Here is a 23,520-nt window from a genome sequence, read left to right as displayed (position 1 = left end):
TAAATATAAACTTAGGGTTACTATTAATAATATTAAGTCTTTATTAAATTATGAATATTTAGCATTAGGTTTTATTAAATTATGAATATTTAGTCCTATTAGGGTTTATTAGATTATGGTTTTTTAATTATGAATATTTACAATTTTAGGGTTTTTTACATTATGGTTTTTAAATTATGAATATTTATATATAGGATTTATTACATTATGGTTTTTAAATTATGAATATTTACAATTAGGGTTTGTTAGATTAAATGGTTTTTAAATTATGAATATTTCTAATTAGGGTTTTTTAGATTATGATTTTTAAATTATGAATATTTAGAATTAGGGTTTATTACACTATGGTTTTTAAATTATGAATATATATTTAGAATTTGGGTACATTTTAATTATGGTGTTTTAAATTATGAATTTATTTAGGACGTAGTGAAAAAAGACAACCTACTGAGATTAGAGAAGTTTCACCCCAAGTTCAAACATGTATGTATGCACACATCTCTCGCAAACTTATAATCTCTAAAAATTCTAGATTTCTACATAGGTGCAGAGACAAACTTTATATCTTTGATTTTTAATTTTAGAGACAAATCCCCAAGTAAAAACTTGCTTGATTTTATTGGTTATATCATGCACATGTAATAGTAGATGATGAAAATGTTGGACATGAGGAAATTGAAGGTGAAGCAATGGATATCGAAGAAGGACCATCTGAAAGTTAGATAAAATTGTATTTAATAGTTCATTTGTTATGTTATATATACACATATGTGGACACTAAAAAAAAGTTGTATCTTAAGACTTTATTTTAATTTTTCTTGCAACCCGAGATCAAACAAGGAATGAGAATGTTATTCTAGTTCAAATTTTGAAGAGAAAAATTAATCATAGAAACATAGATCATTTAATTGAAATGGATGTGGAAAAATTGAGAGAATATGCTAGTCAACCTACACATACTATGAAGAGGAAATTGAATAAAAAGTCTAAAGAAATAATTGTACAATTTGAGAATCTTGATACAATGGAGAAAACTCAACTATTATCAATTTCACTTCTTTAAGATGAATTAAAAGAGCCATTGAAACTATTGAGTATAGATACAAGTGTAAAGAAGAGGAAGCCTTATAAATTACAAAAAGATATTGTTGAAAGTGTTAAGGAAGGGTTACACTCCATTGGAAAAAAATCTAGATTTGCAGATAAATCCATTGCACGAAGAGTGATACTAACATTTGTTTTAAATAAGAAATTATGGCAAAAAAGACAAATCTCTTCACTATCATATCATATTGGGTATAGTTGAAAGACAATATTACATTATCTGAAAAGGAGAAACGATTTGGATGATAGTACATTAGAATGAAATTGGCCACTAATGTGTAGAGTTCCTCAGTCTGATAGGATTGTGGAAACAATTAAGAATTTAGTCATTCAATTTTGGATTGATAATGTACTTGTCCTTCACCAAATAGAAGAGATATCATCAAGCAGTGGATTGGGCCTAAGGAGTATCTTCAACAGGCAAAACATTGGTTGGATGTCACACAACATGAATTGTATCTCTCATTTTATAATTTAAATCTTGATGTGAAGATTGGACAAACAATGTTTGAAAGATTGAAACCCTATTTTGTGAAGATAAATAGATCTTTTGAAACATGTTTTTGTTGATATCATGTTGAATTTGATTCGTACTATCAAGGGTTCAAAAATATGATAGAAGAAAGTGGTGGTTCTCAAAATATTTTTCATAAACGACTGAGCCAATTCATAACATCAATCTTATGTGACAAACCAAATGATCGTGCAATATGTGAAATAGATTCCATAAGAGGAACTTGTGAAACATATGGTAACCTAGCCAAATTTTCTTTGAGAGATGAAGATACTAATATGATGAGGATAGTAAAATGTAAGAGATACAAGTACATAAAGTCAAAGAAAAAAGTTGGAAAAGAATCATAAATGTTAGAATATAGAGGATGACATAGTTGCTGGAGAATTTATGTCAAATTTTCATAAATTGATTCAACCCTATATACATCATTCTTTTTTTGCTAAGTGGCAAGCAAAACAGTTTCAAACACTAAGAGAAATATTCCCATCCAAGACAATTTTATCTGTTTTTGACTTAGCAGAGAATTAGTCATTCATTTCTCAAAAATAACTTCAAGAAAAATATTACTATATAGAGCAAGTTACTATTATGGTTCAAGTGTCTTATCAACATGCACAAATTGATTTGGATGGTGTGGAAAGTAAAGATCAAGCATGAGTCATAAAAAAAGAGTATCACTTTTACATTAGTGATGACAAAGAACACAACACAGATTTTGTGGAACATTATTTTAAGAAATTTTTTTATTATTTGAAAAACAAAGCCATAGAAATGGAAAAAAAAAATTTATGGTCAAATGAATGTGCAACACAATTTAAATCAGCTAGACCATTTTATGCATTATGTAGATATCATCGATACCTTAATATACCACACATGTGGATTTTTTTTAAGAGTGGACATGGAAAGGGTGAGCATGATGGTGTAGGAGCTTGTATCAAATCTTCTTTAAGAAAGTATCAAATGGACTATAGAGGACATCACATTAATAGTTCTCATGATGTGGTTGAGCGGTGCAAAACACATGTTATGGTGCCAACAAATATAGATAACAAGTAATCACAAGGAGAGAAAGTCATACCATTCAAAGTGTTTTGGGATGTATCAGGTATAAATTAATTTTCAAATATTATTTAATTGAATCAATTTTACAAATTTAATATGTTATGTCACAAAATATGTATGTATGGACCTTACATTCAAGTGTCGATAGAAGATCAATGCATGCATGCAAGAGGGTAGAGAAGACGCAATCATTGCATTCAGTTATGAGTACAAATAGTAATGTGTGGCCATTGTACACAAGAGAATACTCATGTTTTTTTCTTGATTGCATTGATGAAAACTACGGTGGTTACATTAATCAAGAACATGGATATGTGGGTGAATGGACTTTGGTGCCACTAGATGTTATCAATATGAATGAGTTTGAGGACAAAAACTATGATGATATTCCATTGATTTCCACTGATTATGACCATATTTTAGGATTGATTAGAGTTGGTATGTATTTCATAATTTTTGTTAATTTATTTTGCATTGATGAAAACTATGATGGTTGCATTAATCAAGAACATGGATATGTGGGTGTATGGACTTTGGTGCCACTAGATGTTATCAATACAAATGAGTTTGAGGATAAAAACTATGATGATATTCCATTGATTTCCACTTATTATGACCACATTTAAGGATTGATCAGAGTTGGTATGCATTTCATAATTTTTGTTTATATATATATATATATATATATATATATATATATATATATATATATGTATGTATGTATGTATGTATGTATGTATGTATGTATGTATGTATATGAGCAATGTTAGTATGCTAATAGAAACCAAATTTAAATAAAGCTTCTACAAACTAAACAAAATTCATAAACTTCAAGATAGACTAAGATGAACTCTCAATTGAGAATATGAGCCATTAATGGACTCTCTCAATGAGAAGCTCTCTTGTTGAGTGGCTTTTTCTAAATAGATAGGATGTATGCTCAAACTTATACTTCAAAAAGGGCTTCAAATGGAGTTGGAATTTGGGTGTGAGTGTATGGTTTTGATGTAAAATGGCTTCTCAAAATGGCATTATGACTTTACTTCATGGATTGTGTTAAAATGGCTTGGGAGAGGATTCCTTAAATAGGCAAAGAGCTTGAGGGATCAAGGGCTAGGATGCAAGGATGGGAAAAAGCTCATGGAGGGCTTAGATTGCATGAGAGGAGAGCACATGGATTGTGCTTCCTTACATCCAATCAAGGAGTGACACATGTCACATTGTGAGAGGATGGAGGAAAGGGGAAGGATGAGTCAATAAAAGAGGCTCAAGGGATAAAATCTTCATAATGACCCTCATAATGGCTTATAAGAGCAATAAAAGGGCTTGGAAGAGTCATTTATGGCCTAGTGGGCTTCATAAAGTTTTATGGTTGAGATATTTTGAGGGAGATGAGAGAAATTTTGACTTGGGCTTGATTAGGAGGGTTTTAAGCTTCCCTAGGCTTGTGCAAATGATTAGAGGATGGATTAGGATGGTTTAGGATTAGCTTAGGGATAGGCAAGTGGATGGCATTTAATGAGGGTGGGTGAAGGAGGAGATATTTGTTAACTTTGGCTTGGGTTAGTAAGTCTTAACCCATGTTTAGAGAATGTGACGAGGTTAGGAGGGGATTAGGATTAGGTTTAAAGACATCTTCTAGACGAGTCTAGACTTTGGATGAGGATAAAGACTTTCTAGAATAGTCTAGAATTTCCTAGGATGAGGATGAAGACTTTCTAGAAGAGTCTAGAACTTCTTAGGATGAGGATAAATTAGATTTTTAAGAAATAAACAGAGTTTTATTTATTTCAAGGGTTTGGGTTGAGGAGATATTTATTAAAACTTTTTTAATAAACATGAGGATTAATATTTAAACTTAATTAAATATTTTGAGTTGGGATTAGGGGTAGGAAATGATGGGATTAGCCTTTAATCAAAATTAGAGAAGGATTAGAAGATTTTGGAAGAGGTTAGTGGTCTTAAGGAAATTGGCCAAGTTTTGGGCAAAAAATAAATTTTTTATTTATTTTGGATTTTTTGGTCAATTTATTAATTAAATAATTAATAAATAAGGAAATAATGTTTAAATAAGATTTAAACATTTTTGGGATGGATTCCTTAATTAAATATTTTTAATTAAGATAAAGGGATTTAATGGCATAAAAATAAATAAATTAATTAAATAATTAATTAATTAATAAATGATGATGTCATCAAGAATTTTTCAGAAAATAAAAATACTTTATTTTCTAAAGGTTTTTAGGTGTCTACATTTTGCCCCTCTTTGATGTGATGCCGCAAGTGGCATGGCATCAAAGATAAGAAAATAAGATGCCCAAGGCTAGAGCAGAAGAGGAGAGAATGGACTACAAGATGCCCCCTCAAGAAGGCGGCGGGGAGAGAAAGCGAGGCTCGATGGCTTCTTGAAAAGTACAAGAATCTCGGATGAGCAAGGAAACTCAGATTGGCAAAGAGAAGGGGTTGAATTAGCTCAAACTCTCACTGTGGGAGAATGATAAAGGAGAATCAGATGCACAAGAGGAAGCAAGTTTAAGACTTTAGGGAAGGTGGAGGATGAAGGAGCAGAGTGCTATAAAAAGAGAACCAAGATGGGGAGATGGATGAGGGGATTATAAAGCTGATGCAATAGGATTTTAAAGAGTCAGATTGGCGGAAGATGGGTTTCGGAGATCCTTAGGACTAGGATTGTGGATCTTGAAAGATGAGGCTTGGTGGATTGATTTGGATTGGTGGATCCCTAAGACTAGGATTGTGGATCCCTAAAGCTAAAGGTGAGGAGTGATTCAAAGAGATACTGATGCATAAGATGGGGTAGGAGAGATAGATGCTGGATATGGATGGTGGATAATGGAGATGAAGAAAAACCATTGAAGCTTTTTGAGCGGGGGGATACTTCAAAGAGAAGTACCACCATGTAGTTGAGCACTAGATTTGCTATAAAACTGTTGGTTAATTGCCAAGGTTACCAAGAACATCAAGGCCTTTTCACCAACTGTCTAGAGGACTAACGAACTAACTCAAAACAAACACACAAGGATTTCCCCAGTATCACACATGAATCCCAGAGGAAGCAGTGTGGAAATGACTTTGGATAACCCACAAGCAGAAAAGAAAACAAGCAAAAGACATGATCAAGACCTTACGCTCTGATTGCCCCATTCGCAGTATACCATGATTTGGAAGATCGTGGCAACTTTGAGGAGGGAACAAAAAGATTTTTTGGAAAAGATACCTCAAGACCCAAAAGGGAAGATTCCAAATCAAAAGAAAGTGAAAATCCAAAAGAGAAACATTTTCCAATGAGATGGGTAGGATGAGGTACTAACGGACCAAGATCAGACATGAGGAAAGCTATATCCTACAAGGATCTATCGGAGAGCACCTAAGCTGGTGGATTTGGATGAGTGATGCATCTGGCAAGCTGAACTAAGAAGGATAACACTTTGGTGACAGGAGATCTAGCTAAAGGATGCATTGGGATAGCTAACCAAGATGTGCAATGGGTGCAAGATGTTGATCAAGGAAAAACTGACACGAACGCTGGATAGCTACAATGGTACTAAGCTAAAGAGGATGTACAAGCTAACAGTCCAAGATATTTACAAGCTGAAGCTGACCAAGATAGTTACAAGTAGGCAAAAGCTCAAGATGATAGGATAGCGGGATGGTTTGATGTTGTGTAAGATGTGAAAGCTAAGGGTGGGGTGATAGCGAAAGATATGGATTTTGCAGGATGCATCCAATGATGATGAGAGATTTTGTGACCAAGGATAGCTAGAGGAGTAGGATGAGATGGCTGGATAGGATGGTAGATAGCTAGGATTATGATGGATATAAAGAGATGACATTGGGTTTGCATGAGGATAGCCTAGAGCTAGATACCAATGACAAGGGAGGATGGACAAGACAAGATCTCCAAGGAATATAGTGCCCCCAATCAGAAGATAACATGCGAAAGGAGGTCTTATGATGGATGTGATAGGATTGAAGCTAGGATGGAAAAAGCTGAAGGGGCTAGGGAGATGGATGATAGCTGGGATGGTTGGCTAAAGTTGCAGGAGATAAGTGGATGGTGTGAGATGGAAGATGGAGGGTGGAGGATAGGTGGATAGATTGAAAGATGGAGTTGGATGTCAAGAGATGACCAAAAGCATGAAGGTGATAGGCTAAGCTGGGGATGGCGGGACTACGCATGATGCTTGTTTGCCAAGTTTTCATTGTGGTACTTGTCCAAGGCGCTTGAATTGCCAAGTTTTCACCAGTGGACGCTTTATTTTTCTTTACTTTTTTTTGACTTTTTGACTTTGGACTTAGCTGGAATGATTTTGGCTTTCTTCAGCTATTTTTGGCTCATAGATGTTGGTAGGATGGATGAAAAAGGATTTGATTGAACAAGTGGAATGGTGGGTGGGAGTTTGACGGATAATGGATGCGAAGACATAAGGCTTGTGGGTAAATGGATGAGGAAAATGGAAAGATCATCATTGGCACACACCTTGAGAGGTGATAAAGTAGTGGGAAATATGGTTTTGAGCGAGGTTGAGGAGAAAATGGAGGAAGAGAAAGATAAGGACTAAAAGTAGAGTTGGAAGATAGAGGATGGGAAATTTAGGATAAGAAGCATATGGACTAAAAGTGGATTGGGGGGATGAAGGATGCTTATATGGGGATTTGGATGAAGGATGGATGGATGAGGCTTTTTGAGTAGCATGAATGGATGCCAATTGAGATTTTTCTTTGAGATGCATTTCTTTTATGAGCATCTTGGGTATCCACATGATTTTTGACTTTTTTAGCTTGGGCTTTTGTGGCCTCTTGACTTTTTCTTTGATTGGGATTAAATGTTTCTTGTTTTGAACATGTATTTTAGAAGGGACATGTTGAGACTTGGATTTTTGTGGATTTTTGGATTTATGCTTTTGTATTTTGGCATCCAATATGCTTCTATTAGCCATGGGATGGGAACAAGAGCATGGAGGAGATGGAGGGATAATTGATGGAGTGATAGAGTTTAAAGGTTGGAAGGGATTCAAGGGTGAGTGCCTTTGATGATCTAGTTGGTGGATTTGAGGGGATGGAAGGATAGATTGGAACATAGGATATCAATGGATATAATTGCCCAAAATGGATGGAGGGAAGGAAGGTTATGGGCCCAAAATAGATGGAAACGGGGAAGGTGTAGGTCCCAAAATAGATGGAGGGGATAAAGGATTCATATTAGGTATGTAAGGACCCAAAATGGATGGAAAGGGTGTGGGATTTAGATAAGGGATATATGGACCCAAAATGGAGGGTTGGAGATAAGGAGTAGGATGAGGGACCAAAATAGATGCGGAATAAGATGGATGGGAACTTTGGGGTGGAGATGGAAGGACTTGGGACCATGTAGGAATAGTGGGGATACCAACATCTAGAAATACATTTTCATTTCTTTTTTCAATATGATGTTCATTATTTGGAACACAAGATGTGAGTCCATTACTAGCTGAAGGAGTTGGAGCTTCAGATATGATAATTAGTTCTTTTTCGATGGATCTATCATCATGGATTATGGGAGATGTATGATCATGAAGCATAGGAGATGGGAGGATAGGATCTTGAGTTGGGTGGGCTGAGGGAAAGGGATCTTGAGATGGAGTAAGTAAGATGGTAGGATTTAGATATGGAGGGGATGGTAAAAGTGGATCATGTAGGGGAATAAGTGGAATGGCGAGATCTATTTTTCTATCGGAGGATATTTCAAAATGCTTTTGGACAAGATCTTGACAAGAATGGATAGGAGTGGATGCATGAGGTTCATTATATGGGATTTGGATAATGCTTGGAGGAGGAGATGTGGATGGGATTTGGATGGGATTTGGAGCGTATCGATGGGTGGTGGGAATTTGATGCTTGTGGAAAGTGAAAGGATTTTAGGCAATTTGATGGATTGTATGGGGATGATAGCTATGGGAGATGGGGGTGATATAATAGAGTCAAAGCTACATGATAGACCTAATGAGGATTGGCTAGAGATTTTTTGCTTTCTTGTGGATGGAAGAATTAAAGGATATGCTATCAAAAGGTGAGGTTTTTGCTTTCCTACGTGCAGGATTGGTGGCTGTGTCAACTTGAGGATAGACTAATGACCCTATGGGCATGACACGAAATTGACCACTTGTGGATCGCAACCTTTAGCTCATGGTGATGAGGGATAACAAGTGGCAAAGCTAGATTACCCTAGACAAAGCTTTGTCAAAGGGATGACCTTGGTGAGGCTGGTGGATTGGTTGGATTGATTGGATAGCAAATTCTAGTAGAATGACAACAACTCTCTAAAGGCTTGGGTGTGATTCTGGATTGGGTTGCTAGCTGGCTGGGGGGGATGATTTGGAGAGACTTTGGATTTGGGATTGCTCTAAAGCAAGGAACTAGATAGATTCAGTTGCAGCGAGGGAGCTTGGATGATTTTCTGATGAGGCAGTGACTATGCTAAGTATGCCTTGAGCTGGGAGATTTTTGCTTTATTGGGATTTTGACCAAAGTTGGCAAACATTTATTCAAAAGCTATGAAAAAACAAGAAGACAAAATTTTGGAGCAAGCACGTCAAACACACCAACATCTTAGGAAGCTTTCTACAAGGATGAAATTTGTTATAGCTAGGGAGTCCTCGATATACGCAAGGTACGTAAGGCCCAAATATGTAGATGAAACCAAAAAGATGTCACACAGCTGAGAGGAGCGGTCACCCACTTCTCCTCTTTCACTTCTCAAGGGTATAAAGTTCTTTGAGGCTTAGCCCGAGTGACAAAATCTTAATCCCAACAGAGGTGTCTTTCGATTCACCTCCCGGTTCTTATACTCTGCCAGAACACTGGAGTTGAGGTCGTCCAAGGGGTGATGAAATCCCCAAGCAGGCCTCCTAAAAAGAAACAAGGTTTTGGATCCTAATCTTATGCACCCAAGATGGCCTCGAAAGACGACAAGGGGAGAGAAGACTTGGATGACCTTGGGCTAAAAAACACGCTTCTTCTTTTTACCAACTAACTCTTATGTGCGCTGATCTAGACTTTGCAAGCACTCATATTTAAGAGACAATGTTCAATTCCAACTTTGAAATATGCCAACAAAGCAAAATCGAGCGAAGAATGAATACAAGAAGAAGAGTTAGGGTCAACAACAAAGTAAACCCGTGTGCCTGGAAGCCCTCCACGTCAAGTATCGATTAATTTCTTTTAAAGCATTCAAGAGTTGATGTGATTTTTTTTTTTTTAAGCCCAAAGCAAAGATGTGTGAGACTCGATTTGTCAAGCGCGCGCCCGGAGGCCCTCCATGTCAAGATTTGTCCAATTTTTATGCCCAAATGAAGTGTGAGTGAGATTAATGTGCATTCAAAGAATTTTCTAACTTAGAAAAACCACTAAAGACCCAAGTGAGTGGAGTTTGATATCAGCGGAGCACTTAACACCCTCTTAGGTAGACCCATCCCCGTAGATGGCACTGAGATTGCAATCAATGGTTAAATTGATGGGTGATTAAAGAGGGTGATTCCAACTACAAACTTACTCAAAGTGTCTTTATTAGTTTTTATGACTTAGAAGATTTCAAAAATGTGGATTCTTTTTATGCCCCAAAAGATGATTATTTGATCTATGGCATTCAAGATTGGATTTGTTGTTTTAATCATGCATTCATAAAAAAAAACAAACTTGATTTTAATCCATGGCACTCAAGAGTGATTTTAGCAACATGCATTCAAAGACAAGTGATTAAACATTCAAGTGTTTTCCTTTGAGCATTCAAGATTGAGATTTTGTGTGTTGTTTTAAGAACTTTGAAGTGCTTTGTTTTAACCTTAGATCATTTAATATTGTTTTGGACTCAAAAGTGAAAATGACTCTTTGGACTTTGGTTTTCATTCAAGATTTTGTGTTCTAGTTTTCATATTTTAAGCCCAAAAATGATATTCCTAGATTGTTTTGATGCATGAAAAACCTAAGAAACATTCAAGATTTTGCAACAAGACATTTGTTTGGAACAAATAACAAAGCTTTTAGAAAAATTTTTGGCAACCATTTAGGACTCTTATTTTTCATGAGATTTTTAAAAGAACTTTAAAATATTTTCAAATCAGGTTCATTTTATCCTTGATTGATGCTTTGAGTTTGATTTAGATTATAGTGTGCACTTAGTGTTGATTTTGAACCTTTTGAAATGGAAACTTGAAGTTCTTTTTAAATTTCCAAAATGAAGTGTTCCTAACTTTGCATGAATGCATCTAAAACCTTGATGTTGCAAGGATGCAAATGATTGAATTGGTTTAGTTTCACTTGTTAAAAGATTTTTTTTTTTTTTTGCAAATTTTTAGTTTTTTAATGGATTTAAGTATGATTTAGGGGTTCATTTTAAGCACTAAAAAGAAGTGTGTATGATTTTGCTTCTTTCAAAAAAAATGGCCAAGATCTCCCACAAGAAGAAGAAGAAGAAGTAGATGGAATAAAAAGAATATAGACAAGAAGAGGAAGAAGAATTCCAAGTGCTTTGTCCACCTATAAGCTTGAAAAATCTGCAAACACTATGAGATAGATTATGAGTTCCTTTGTCTTTTTCATGCTCATGTGGACCTACAAAACCAATTTATACAATCCTACCAATCACAAAAATAAACAAAATTAGCCAAAATTAGCAAATGACATACAAAACTTGACTAAAAAAGCTAATGAAGATGACCCATGTGGGGTCCCACCGGGCGTGCCAAAATGTATATGAGCAATGTTAGTATGCTAATAGAAACCAAATTTAAATAAAGCTTCTACAAAATAAAAAAAATTCATAAACTTCAAGATAGACTAAGATGAGCTCTCAATTGAGAATATGAGCCATTAATGGACTCTCTCAATGAGAAGCTCTCTTGTTGAGTGGCTTTGTCTAAATAGATAGGATGTATGCTCAAACTTATGCTTCAAAAAGGGCTTCAAATGGAGTTGGAATTTGGGTGTGAGTGTATGGTTTTGATGTAAAATGACTTCTCAAAATGGCATTATGACTTTACTTCATGGATTGTGTTAAAATGGCTTGGGAGAGGATTCCTTAAATAGGCAAAGGGCTTGAGGGATCAAGGGCTAGGATGCAAGGATGGGAAAAAGCTCATGGAGGGCTTAGATTGCATGAGAGGAGAGTACATGGATTGTGCTTCCTTACAGCCAATCAAAGAGTGATACATGTCACATGGTGAGAGGATGGAGGAAAGGGGAAGGATGAGTCAACAAAGGAGGCTCAAGGGATAAAATCTTCATAAAGACCCTCATAATGGCTTGTAAGAGCAATAAAAGGGCTTGGAAGAGTCATTTATGGCCTAGTGGGCTTCATAAAGTTTTATGGTTGAGATATTTTGAAGGAGATGAGAGCAATTTCGACTTGGGCTTGATTAGGAGGGTTTTAAGCTTGCTTAGGCTTGTTCAAATGATTAGATTATGGATTAGGATGGTTTAGGATTAGCTTAGGGATAGGCAAGTGGATGGCATTTAATGAGGGTGGGTGAAGGAGGAGATATTTGTTAACTTTGGCTTGAGTTAGTAAGTCTTAACCCATGTTTATAGAATGTGACAAGGTTAGGAGGGGATTAGGATTAGGTTTAAAGACATCTTCTAGGAGAGTCTAGACTTTGGATGAGGATAAAGACTTTCTAGAATAGTCTAGAATTTCCTAGGATGAGGATGAAGACTTTCTAGAAGAGTCTAGAACTTCTTAGGGTGAGGATAAATTAGATTTTTAAGAAATAAATAAAATTTTATTTATTTCAAGGGTTTGGGTTGAGGAGATATTTATTAAAACTTTTTTAATAAACATGAGGATTAATATTTAATCTTAATTAAATATTTTGAGTTGGGATTAGGGGTAGCAAATGGTGGGATTAGCCTTTAATCAAAATTAAAGAAGGATTAGAAGATTTTGGAAGAGGTTAATGGTCTTAAGGAAATTGGCCATGTTTTGGGCAAAAAATAAATTTTTTATTTATTTTGGGTTTTTTGGTTAATTTATTAATTAAATAATTAATAAATAAGAAAATAATGTTTAAATAAGATTTAAACATTTTTGGGAGGGATTCCTTAATTAAATATTTTTAATTAAGATAAAGGGATTTAATGGCATAAAAATAAATAAATTAATTAAATAATTAATTAATTAATAAATGATGATGTCATCAGAATTTTCTTAGAAAATAAAAATACTTTATTTTCTAAAAGTTTTTAGGTGTCTACAATATATACACTCATGTAAGTGACATATGGAATTTATATACATATACTTTGTGTAGACAACATTTTTGCAGTCATGGAAGAATCTGAAAACATAGAAGGTGTTAGCTATTATTTATTGTGTTGCACCACACAAAGAGAGAAGCTAACAGAGACTGAAATAAGTGATGGAATTATGTTTCCCATAGTTTAATCATGTACATGTATGTACATGTATGTTTTTTTATGAATTCAAATTTATTGATTTATTTGATTGACCTGTATGTAGGTTCTATTGTTGTACAGGGAACATATTTGAAGCAAAATAAAGTACTTAAGAATGAGATTCATTTCACTAATTATCAACCTAATAATAAGGTATATCAATATAGTAACCATGTTATTAGCACAGGTCTAACTCTTCATCCAATCAAAGGGCCTGCAATATGTAAGTGGAGGCTCGATATTGATGATCATGGGAAAATATTAAATGTTATCTAGCAACAAGTTGACCCACTTGATACAAGGTAGAAACAACTTGTTGAACTATTTGAAATTTGAAATTTGGTTGAACTATTTGAAATTTGAAATCTGAACTTTGGTTCAACAATTTGAAATTTGGTTGAAATTAGGGCTTGTAACTAATTATATATTAAAATTTTACTCTTTCATTTAACTTGTGTTTAGTTTAAATTATGACTTGTAACTAATTATCTAGTTCAATTAGGTACTTATATGCAACTAATTAGGACATGTGCCTTGAGGGGAATAAATTCGAACAATTGTCTTACGGGGATCAAATTAGGACTTATCTCTTAAGGGGATGAAATTAGGACTTGTAACTAATTATATATTACTTTTACTCTTTCATTTGACTTGTGTTCATTTTAAATTGTGATTCGTAACTAATTGTAGTTCAATTAGGTACTTGCATGCAACTAATTAGGACATGTGCCTTGAGGGGGAGAAATTCAAACAATTATCTTACGGGGATCAAATTAGTACTTGTGTCTTAAGGGGATGAAATTAGGACTTGTAACAAATTATATATTAAAATTACTCTTTCATTTATCTTGTGGTCAATTTAAATTGTGATTCATAACTAATTATAGTTCAATTAGGTACTTGTATGCAATTAATTATGTAAATTTAATTACCTAACCGTAAACCCAACATAATTATAATCTAACATAATCCAACATAATCTATCATAATCTAACATAATTTCCAAGATAGCACAACATTATCCTTGACATAATATAACATGTCAAAGACATAATCCAACATAATCCTTCTAATCTAATGTATTTAATCTAACATAATATCCAACATAATAGAACATTATCTGGACAACATAACCTAACATGTAAAAGAACACAGTCCAACATAATCCAACATAACGTAACATATAAGAACATAACTATATATGTACATGTCAATCATAAAACATGTAAAATCTAGATGAAAGTCTAGATCAAATAATATCTCTGGATGAAAATATAGATCAAATAATCTTTAAAAAAAAAAAAAAAACTATGGATCGTTAGGTGCAGGATTATCATCATGATGTCTCCTCATAGTGCGGTCTGAAGACTGACTATCACCTAGATGCTCACTAGGATGTGCTGAACCCTATATATATTAAAGAGAAAGTGAAATCAATGTACATAATTTCATATTTAATTAAATCTCTTTTAAATTTACTTGAATTGTATGCAATTTAAATATTGCATTTAAAATTCACATGTGTCTAATTCAAAAAAAGAAAAACTCACATGTCCATTATTAACATCATCAAATGAGTCTTGATGACATACACAATCGGGCATTAAAGATGGAGTAAAAATAGGAATGTCCCCCTATAATACATACATACATGTGTGCAATAAATCATATTAAAACATGTACATGTGCATAAATTAATAGTTTCAAACAAATGCTTGAAATTGAAATTTTAACATGTATGTAAAAAAAACCATAGATTTACCTATGTAGATGTTGGCATCTGATAATGTAGACACCTAAAAATTACTTTAGAAAATAAAGTATTTTTATTTTTTTTAAAAAGTCCCTGATGACATCATCATTTATTAATTGTTAATTTATTTAATTAATTAATTTATTTTTATTCCATTAAATCCCTTTATCTTAATTAAAAATATTTAATTAAGGAATCCCTCCCAAAAATGTTTAAATCTTATTTATACATTATTCCCTTATTTATTAATTATTTAATTAATAAATAGACCAAAAATCTCAAAATAAATAATTAATTTATTTTTTGCTCAAAACTTGGCCAATTTTCTTAAGACCACTAACCTCTTCCAAAATCTTCTAATCCTTCTTTAATTTTGATTAAAGACTAATCCCATCATTTCCTACCCCTAAAACAAATTCAAAATATTTAATTAAGATTAAATATTAATCCTCATGTTTATTAAAAATATTTTAATAAATATCTCCTCAACCCAAACCTTTCAAATAAATAAAACTTTATTTATTTCCTAAAAACCTTATTTATCCTCATCTTAGGAAGTTCTAGACTCTTCTAGAAAGTCTTCATCCTCATCCAAAGCCTAGACTCTTCTAGAAGATGTCAATCTTTATCTTTGACCCTAATCCTAATCCCCCCCCCCCCCTCAACCTTGTCACATTCCCTAAACATGGGTTAAGACTTGCTAACCCAAGCCAAAGCCAACAAATATCTCCTCCTTCACCCACCCTCATTAAATGCCATCCACTTGCCCATCTCTAACAAGCCTAATCTAATCTTAACCCAAGCCTAATCCAAGCCTTAATCATTTGCACATTCCTAAATCAAGCTTAAGACTTTCTTAATCCAACCCAAGTCAAAATATCTCAACTCTCTCACAAATATCCCAACCATAAAACTTTATGAAGCCCACAAAGCCATAAATGACTCTTACAAGCTCATTCATTGCTCTTGCAAGCCATTATAAGAGTCTTTATGAGCTTTGAGCCTCCTTTGTTGACCCCTCAACCCCTCTTGCTCTAACCAATGACCCTGTGACATGTGTCACTCCTTGATTGGCTGTAAAGAAGCACAATCCATGTGGTCTCCTCTCATTCAATCTAAAACTTCCATAAGCTTTCTCCCATCCTTGCATCCTAGCCCTTGATCCCTCAAGCCCTTTGCCTATTTAAGGAATCCTCTCCCAAGCCATTTTAACATAATCACCTATAGTAACAAAGTAATGCCATTTTGATCATGAAGCAAAGCCATAATGCCATTTTTGAAAAGCCATTTTACATCAAATCCATTCACCCAAGCCAAAATCCATCAATAACACCATTGAAGCCTTTGGAGAATCGAGCATACATTCTATCTAATTAGACAAAGCTACTCAACAAGAGAGCTTCTCATTGAGAGAGCCTATTAATGGTTCATATTCTCAATTGAGAGCTCATCTTAGTCTATCTTGAAGTTACATTTATTTAGTTTTGTGAATACTTTTGATTTGATATTTAGTGTTCTTTGCATTACTAATCCTCGTATACAGATAATACTCATACTGCTTAGCATTGATCATGACCACCAATTTATCTAGATTTTGCTAGGCCTCATCTAGCTCCATCATTGCATCTATGCTAGCATGACTAGTGGTTGGCACACATCCTAATAATGATGATCCAAGTGGAGTGACTAGATGAGATGGCATAAAAGTAGAATCATCATGTGTCAACAAGTCCATCCATCCTATGGTCGACAAGCTAAAGTCAATATCATCAAGGCCCACATCTAAACTCTGACCATGCCCTACACTGGCTGAAGGGTCTGTACTACTATGTATATGTCCCTCTATAACAAAAGGGTGGTCAGTAGGTGGATCATGATGTGTACTACCACCATGAGCACTACCTAATCGAGGAGAGGAATGTGGGTGAGGATGTGACCCAATACCACCATGGACATGATGTTGAACATCTGATATGGGTATGCCAAGATGCTTTGATATAAATCTATATGAATATAATAGATCCTTAGCAAGACTACTTATAGTATCTCGTGCCAACACTCTAGTGAGACCCTCTAAGCTAGTCAGTGAAGGGATGCCTACTGCATTGTACAAGTCTCTTGAAGATGAAGCACCAGGTGATAATCTGGAATGTTGATGTGACATCAAATACTAGCCAACCTCATCAGTGGAAATAGATCTGGTAGCTACGGCAATGCATCCAACTCCCTAAATCACCCCCCACAACTATGTGCTATGCATGGCCTCATCAGTTGACAGACCTAATATAGGGGAAAGAGCAGGTGCCCTCTCTCTGACAATCAACCTATATGTCAATGGGGGATGACTCAACTACCTATCAACTAGTCTACCACACCCCTATCCTAAATGCAATGGTAAATCAGTTTATTTCATTTCCTTGTGTAAGAAAACCTCAACATAAAGCTATCATGCAAAATAGAGTAGAATTTAGTCATTATTTGGATAGCGACCATGAGCAGCAAGGAAGTGTGGGTACATAAGTGAAGCCATTTATGGATCTGTACACTTAAGGGGAGAATACCCCTTCACATACTTTAGTGGAAGATAAATAGGGAAACATTCCCTCTTTGGTGTCTCTTTGAACACTAATCCATGTACCTACTGCAGTGAGAGCCCTGAAGAAACCTCTCATCTCTTACTGTCAAAGACAATTTGTATAGTATGTGTAAAATATGGAGTAGCACCATTAATCTCATCTCTAATATATGCGAGACTCCGTAAGATGCTCTGACATGTACTACTATACACACTAGAGCATGTGCCACTAGCCAAGGATTCATGAAGTCTATGAATCTCTTGGTTAGTGTGCTCATAGAGCATGTCGGGTGGGATAGGTTGCTGATCTATAGGAATAGCATGGTATTGGGGGGAATAGGTTGCTACTCGGGGGGGATAGGAGGCTGCTACTGCTTGGGGGGGATAGGAGGCTATTGCTCAGGAGGGATGGGAGGTTGTTGCTCAGGGGGCATAGGAAGCTGCTCGGGGGGATACGAGGTTGCTTCTCGAGGGGGATATGAGGCTGTTGATTTTCCATGTGAAGGTCAATGTATGTACTATGCCTGCATTTATATAATGTGTAAACCTGAAATTAAAACTAAAATATGACATTTTTAATAATGTGAAATTTATCAAGTACAATGACATTTAAGAAACTAATATATAATACATGTAAACATGAAGTTCGAACATAACATATATACATGTACAGTACTACATGTGTGAACATAAATTAAATAATACGCACGTGTTTAAAGTTAAAATGTTATTTGGCTAGGTTAAATTAATTTGATTAGGGTTGACATTCTTAAGGTTAATTTTTTATCATGATTATGAAACTTATATTATGTATGGTTATAAGGTTAATTTTAGGGTTACTTGGTAAATTTTCATTAAGTTAGGTTAGGAAAATATTTAGGGTTATAGGGTTATAGTCCAAGTGTGTGTTCAGAATAGTGTTCTATGTCTAGAGTAGGCTATTATGACAGGTTAGAGTTAGGGTTAGTGAACTATTAAATTGTTAGAACTCTATCTAGTTAGTGTTAAGAACTTAGAGTTAGTTTTAGGGTTACACTTCAAGTTAAAAAATTACTTGGTTAGGTTAAATTAATTTGATTAGGGTTTCAACATTCTTGAGGTAAATATTTACCTGGCTCTTAGGGTTAAAGGAGTGTGTGTTCAAAATAGTATTTTATGTTGATGTAGAATCATGATTGAAATGTTACCTAGAAAGTTAATATATAATGTTTAGGGATCTTTAAGATTAAATGTTTAGGGTTAGTGTAGAAATATCTAGATCTTAAATTTTTAGTTAGGAAATTCATAAATTAGTCTATATTTTAGGGTTAAGAAGTGAGGATCATGCTGTAAAAATTTAAAGTTAGAAAAATAATATTCATGCTTAAGGTTAGTGATAACTTTTGGGTTAAAATGATATAACTTTATGTTTCTAGGGTAACTTATATTTTATGGAATTTACATGGTTATTCTATTAACTTGTCTTCATTCTAGGGTAAATATATAACATGAGTATTAATTAGAGTTAATATTAGGATTAAATTTACATGTGGGTTAGCATTGTGTTGTATCACATTTCTAGGGTTAGGATTTCACAATTATATTTATTTAAATTAGATTAGGTTAAATCTAATCAAGGTTTAATTAGACTTTCAAGATTAGAGTGAGGAGGTCAAGATGAAGTTTATAAATTAGGGTTCATGTGTGTGTGTGTGTGTGTTAATTCATTGAAATTAAATGATTGAAGGTAACTTGGTGAAGATTTAAAAACACACACACACACACATGTACATGTATATGAACTTAAAATTTAATATATTACATTGTTTGAACATGTGTACATTACAAATTTAAATACATATGTGTACATATCCATAATATGTTCATGTATGTACAACATGATGTTACATGTGTGTGTGTGTGTGTGTGTGTGTGTGTGTGTACATACATACATACATACATACATACATACACGTGCATGCATGTATATATGTGTGTGTGTGTGCGTGCATATATACATGACATATATACATCATGTATGCATATATATATATATATATATATATATATATGTACATATATACAAAAAATATATAAATTGAAGCAAAAAACATATAAAATGTAATTAAAACTATAAAATATAAAACAAAAAATGTATAAAACCAAAACCATACCTTTTTCGAAGGTAAAATTTTGTATGCCCTTTCTTTGAAATCGATTCTAATTGAAACTCCATAGTGACGAAAATGACAGAGTGGGGTTAGGCGAGTGAGCTTTTCACTTTTCATAGTTTCTATTGAAACTATTAAGTATAGTTTTGATTGAAACTATTAAAGCCTAACCATAGGTTTATTAAACTCGTGGTCGGGTTTTAGTTTCGATCAAAACTATGTTATAAGTTTAGATCAAAAATTATAACATAGTTTCGATCGAAACTAAAATGAGGTGAAGTTTCTATCAAAACTATGTCATTTTTTTGTTTCGATAGAAACTAATAAGTTTCTATCAAAAATTATTTGTAAATTTTCTATCAAACTTTGAAGTACAAATTTTTTGGTCGTGTGATTTTGGAGGATTTGCTTCCTTTGAAAAAGTGTAACCCACTATTGTGGGTTCACCCGACACCACTAGAAGATGTTTTATTTATAGAAAATGTGGACATCTTACCAAGAACTATATGAGCACTAGAAGAATTGGAGATGAAAAGAAAGCCATAGCTAACAATATCAAAAAATGGATGAGGCAACAATGGATTCTGAAATCTTCTTAGAATGTAAGTTTGAGCCATGAAGCACATGTCACTCAAGAATTTCTACTTGATCTCCAATAAGGATGACTTTAACTAAGACTTTGAATCAAACATCTTACATCAGTTCTAGTCAGTGAGAAGGAAAGATCCATATCAGTATTCAAGATGCAAAGTGATCACCAAGTGTTTAAGGAAAATCTAGACCTTACTGAGCTAGGTTGGGTTGCAAGACCCTACTGAGCAAGGTCGATATACACTAAAACATTGTGTGGATACCAAGTCATGAATGACTCTACTAAGAACTAAGGTTGAACTAACTGGAAGACAATTTTCCATCGAATAAGTGATCGTACAAAGTATTTATGGTGATTCAAAAGCAAAAAGTTGTTAAAAGGAAAGGAATCGAATTCATTTATCACCCTAAATTTTTGAAGAGCTACTAGCAAGGGTGATTTTTGTGCTTCCAAGAAATCTATTCATTTGTTGTTGAAGATTTTTATGTTTTCATAAACCCTATAGAGCATGGCATCCTCCAACACCAAAAATAGGAAAGGATCTGAGATGCTGGTTTGAGGAATTGATTGGAAGGCACTGGACTTCAAGTTGAGTCTAACAATTACAGAACTGTTTGATCCAATTAGAGCTTAGTCATAGATTCCACCAAATGTATTACTTTTTAATGATATTTGTTCACATTTTCACTCATCGATACAAGATATTGGAACCCTAAAGATGGATGAGACTCTAGAAAAGTTATGTATGAGTGCTGTGTTGAAAATCAAGCATCAACATTTAGAGACCAAGGGTTTAATACAAATTCCACATATGCCCTAAGACTTTTAGATAAAATGGATAAGGTTTATCCTTAGCTATGTACACAATAGCTAGCTATGGTTGGAGCAACCTATTCAAATAAAAAAGAAAATGATTCATTGAATCACAAGGCTCCCAATGTCGAACAAGGCAAAGACTACCAAAACCCTAAGTTGGGTAGAATTGGAAAGAAAAAATCTTGTCAAGTGGTATGGAAGACGCATAAAGATCAGTAGTGTGACTAACATGGAGCTGAAATTTGGAATTCATGTGATAGCTCATAAGATCTATAGCTCCAGTCATCTCAACAACATGTCATGTGAGGAAGTTTATCTGGCTCTCAAGGTGGTGAAGAACAACATGTCCTTCAACCTTGCCAAGTTAATGATAATTCAATTCAACAAGAACATGGAGAGCATTAGGACTTCAAAGGATAACCTGTATAAATTTGGTTCTCTCTTGACTTGTTTATTCTTCTTTGTGCAAAATTTTTTCCTTCAAGAGATTCATTCATATGGAGAAAAGATGTACTAGTACTATATTGGATTAATGAATATATAGGAAAGATGGGTGAGAAATTTATTAGTATCATGGATAGTTAATTTGATTCATTCAAGTAAAAGATGAATAGTAGATTCAGAATCCCTAAAAAAATTGTAGAAGATTACAAGGATGATGTTTTTTTTATGGTAGACTATGACAAAGTTTATATTCAAGATGTCAAATGTAGAGTGGTGTGGGTTAAGCCTCTAAGCTATGCTGTTAACATTGATGACACCAAGGATATCATTGAGGCACTATTGAATGAACCTTTTGATCCCAAGGCATATTTTGGTAGTTTTGATGAAGCCAAAGCTAGAATAGAACTTGCAGTTAAGCTTCCTCAAGCAATCAACAAAAGAAAGAAGAGGATAGAAAAACTAATGCAAAGCAAGTTCTACTCTTATATTGACACTGTATATGAGCAATGTTAGTATGCTAATAGAAACCAAATTTAAATAAAGCTTCTACAAACTAAACCAAATTCATAAACTTCAAGATAGACTAAGATGAACTCTCAATTGAGAATATGAGCCATTAATGGACTCTCTCAATGAGAAGCTCTCTTGTTGAGTGGCTTTGTCTAAATAGATAGGATGTATGCTCAAACTTATGCTTCAAAAAGGGCTTCAAATGGAGTTGGAATTTGGGTGTGAGTGTATGGTTTTGATGTAAAATGGCTTCTTAAAATGGCATTATGACTTTACTTCATGGATTGTGTTAAAATGGCTTGGGAGAGGATTCCTTAAATAGGCAAAGGGCTTGAGGGATCAAGGGCTAGGATGCAAGGATGGGAAAAAGCTCATGGAGGGCTCAGATTGCATGAGAGGAGAGCACATGGATTGTGCTTCCTTACAGCCAATCAAGGAGTGACACATGTCACATGGTGAGAGGATAGAGGAAAGGGGAAGGATGAGTCAACAAAGGAGGCTCAAGGGATAAAATATTCATAAAGACCCTCATAATGGCTTGTAAGAGCAATAAAAGGGCTTGGAAGAGTCATTTATGGCGTAGTGGGCTTCATAAAATTTTATGGTTGAGATATTTTGAAGGAGATGAGAGGAATTTCAACTTGGGCTTGATTAGGAAAGTTCTAAGCTTGCTTAGGATTGTGCAAATGATTAGAGGATGGATTAGGATGGTTTAGGATTAGCTTAGGGATAGGCAAGTGGATGGCATTTAATGAGGGTAGGTGAAGGAGGAGATATTTTTTAACTTTGGCTTGGGTTAGTAAGTTTTAACCCATGTTTGGGGAATGTGACAAGGTTAGGAGGGGATTAGGATTAGGTTTAAAGACATCTTCTAGAAGAGTCTAGACTTTGGATGAGGATAAAGACTTTCTAGAATAGTCTAGAACTTCCTAGGATGAGGATGAAGACTTTCTAGAAGAGTCTAGAACTTCTTAGGATGAGGATAAATTAGATTTGTAGGAAATAAATAAAGTTTTATTTATTTCAAGGGTTTGGGTTAAGGAGATATTTATTAAAACTTTTTTAATAAACATGAGGATTAATATTTAATCTCAATTAAATATTTTGAGTTGGGATTAGGAGTAGGAAATGATGGGATTAGCCTTTAATCAAAATTAAAGAAGAATTAGAAGATTTTGGAAGAGGTTAGTGGTCTTAAGGAAATTGGCCAAGTTTTGGGCAAAAATTAAATTTTTTATTTATTTTGGGTTTTTTGGTCAATTTATTAATTAAATAATTAATAAATAAGAAAATAATGTTTAAATAAGATTTAAAAATTTTTGGGAGGGATTCCTTAATTAAATATTTTTAATTAAGATAAAGGGATTTAATAGCATAAAAATAAATAAATTAATTAAATATTTAATAAATGATGATGTCATCAGGGACTTTTTTTAGAAAATAAAAATATTTTATTTTCTATAGGATTTTTAGGTGTCTACATTTTGCCCCTCTTTGATGTGATGCTGCAAGTGGCATGGCATCAAAGATAAGAAAATAAGATGCCCA

This window comes from Cupressus sempervirens, chromosome 10 (genome assembly GCF_028749045.1).
Source record: "Cupressus sempervirens isolate cs-2001-9-10 chromosome 10, ASM2874904v1, whole genome shotgun sequence".
NCBI classification, from domain to species: Eukaryota; Viridiplantae; Streptophyta; class Pinopsida; order Cupressales; family Cupressaceae; genus Cupressus; species Cupressus sempervirens.
The sequence above is the reverse complement of the archived record's forward strand: the minus strand, read 5'-3'. Positions refer to the sequence as shown.